Here is a 2,801-nt window from a genome sequence, read left to right as displayed (position 1 = left end):
TAATAAACTCAAGTGACAGACTCTGTAAGAGAGGCGCTCTGCATCGCGGTGTAGCTTGCTCGCCAGGTTTCGAGAGGGTGCGTTTCTGGATGAGGTATCGAATATATTGCTTCCCCCTACTTATACCTTCCGAGGAGATCACGAATGTAAAATTAGAGAGATTAGAGCGCGCACGGAGGCTTTCAGACAGTCGTTTATCCCGCGAACCATACGCGACTGGAACAGGAAAGGGAGGTAGTGACAGTGGCACGTAAAGTGCCCTCCGCCACACACCGTTGGGTGGCTTGCGGAGTATAAATGTGGATGTAGATGTAGATGAACAGCTTGCACTGTACGCGCTTGAGCATTGTCCTGCAAAATGATGGTCAGGTCCTGCAGAAAGTGTCATCACTTCTGTCTCTAAGCTGGTCGTAGGTTGTGTTCCAGAAATGAACAGCATAGAGACAGAAGTGACGACATTTTCTGCAGGACCTAACCATCATTTTGCGGGACAATGCTCAAGCATGTACAGTGCAAGCTGTTACTGATTTGTTTGACTGATGGTGCTGCTAAGTGCTGTACCACCTGCAGCAGGTTCAAATGGCTCTGAGCACTATGGGACTTAACATCTGTGGTCATCAGTCCCCTAGAACTTAGAACTACTTAAACCTAACTAACCTAAGGACATCACACACATCCATGCCCGAGGCAGGATTCGAACCTGCGACCGTAGCGGTCGCGCGGTTCCAGACTGTAGCGCCGAGAACCGCTAGACCACCGCGGCCGGCACCTACAGCACTCCCCTGACTTAAGCCCTCGTGAGTTCAGCTCGATTTCTAAACTGAAGGAAACACTTCACGGCATTCGCTTCAGAACTGTCAACACAACCGACACTGCTAAGAGTATCCTACGACTTTCACATCGCTGGCAACGGGTTATACACAGTGCAGGTGACTACTTTGAAGGTCAGTAAAACTTTGAAACACGTATCTATCTTGTACGAGCTGTAAATAAATAGTTTGCCACTATTAAAATTCTAACCCTCGTGTCATACAGCGAATGTTGTCTGTTTCCATGTGTTGCTTTGTTCCTACACGCTTTGGTAAAAGCGACTCAAGTCCTCCGGTCAGCGCTGTGATGACGAAACCCTCTTAGTCACAAGAAGCTGAAACTCATGGCCGTAGACAATAGTCACTGGTCTTTCCCGGAACCGAGCCGTCAGTTTCTGATAAGGAATGCGTTGTGCGGACAATTTTACAGTCGACTGAACAGCAACAGCGATCGCTCTCTGAATGCGCTATCTGCTCTGCTGACAACTCACGCCCTCAGGAATGTTGCAATCGTGAACTGGGGTGACGTCGCCTGGATCCTGAAGTGTCACTGTACTCCGTTCAAAAAAATGGTTCAAATGGCTCTGAGCACTATGGGACTCAACTGCTGAGGTCATTAGTCCCCTAGAACTTAGAACTAGTTAAACCTAACTAACCTAAGGACATCACAAACATCCATGCCCGAGGCAGGATTCGAACCTGCGACCGTAGCGGTCTTGCGGTTCCAGACTGCAGCGCCTTTAACCGCACGGCCACTTCGGCCGGCGTACTCCGTTCATCATAAGCATATACCGGACGTAAGCATTACGCCATGTATTCTTCCGCGTCTGCTTGAATCTCATTGGATTTCGTGTTACGTGGAGCGGAAGCCAAGCTGTGTCCAGTACTGTCAAGTAGGACCATAAGGATACGTTTTGTGCTGTGTTACACGTACATAGACTGAGCGATAATTCGGGACAACAGCTTTACCGGTGCATTTAACTCGGACAGCTCTGACCAACGAGGTGGTCCAACTATCGTGCAGTGATATGAGCAGTTGCAGTTCAGACTTAGAAAGCGACGAGCAGAGAAACAATATAGCTTCGAATATCATTTAATTCTTAAAGAGAACGAAACCACATTCGGCAAAACTCCAGCACTATCGCACGCTTTTTAGGTGATCAGACGGAGAGCATAAAATGCTTCACGACATTCGCTTCAGAACTGCTACAATTTCGTCGGGTAATAGACCACGCGACTCGAACTGTCAACACAACTGACACTTCTAAGAGTATCCTATGACTTCCACATACTATTCTAATTACAACGAAAACTGATGGAAATTCCTAACAAAATAAACATAGGGTAATGTTTGTGAGCGAGCTATCCGTGATGCAAATGAATACTGCAGAGGTTTCATTGTTTTTGTTGAATACTGAAACCAATGAAGATATTAATTACAGTCGGTCGCGTGGTAATTCCTTAGCTTCCTCCTTATCCGAATCCGAGAAATACATCTCAGTTCTGGAACTGTCGTCTACTACGCTGGTGAGTCGATCAACAACAGAATCCACGAAGCCAACCGGGAACCGCATTTTCTCTCCTTCTTTTATGACGTGCCTTTCTACATACCGCCAGCGTTCGGCGGTGACATGTGAAAACGCTGCGTGCGTTAGTTCAAGTACGTCGCAAACGTAAAAACGTAGCATTTGTATGGTGTGCTCGATGCTGTGAAAATGATTGTTTTTCATGTTTCTACTACACTTATCATACTGGTTCGTGTGAGACTACATCTGGTGTATAAAATAATGGACTTAGTCTCCAAATAAAGAATATTTGATTTATCATTTTTGTTCTTAAACATTAGATTGTTATGTATTCTTAATTTAAGCAACCTTTATTAACAATCTTTCATGAAATATCGATGATTAAGAATTTATATTTGAATTGAAAACAGGAATTTCGCGTACAATATATAATTATAAACAGGAAGACGTGCATTATTTATTAAAA

The sequence above is a fragment of the Schistocerca serialis genome, chromosome 2, assembly GCF_023864345.2.
Source record: "Schistocerca serialis cubense isolate TAMUIC-IGC-003099 chromosome 2, iqSchSeri2.2, whole genome shotgun sequence".
Classification (NCBI taxonomy): domain Eukaryota; kingdom Metazoa; phylum Arthropoda; class Insecta; order Orthoptera; family Acrididae; genus Schistocerca; species Schistocerca serialis.
Note: the sequence above shows the minus strand (reverse complement) of the source record.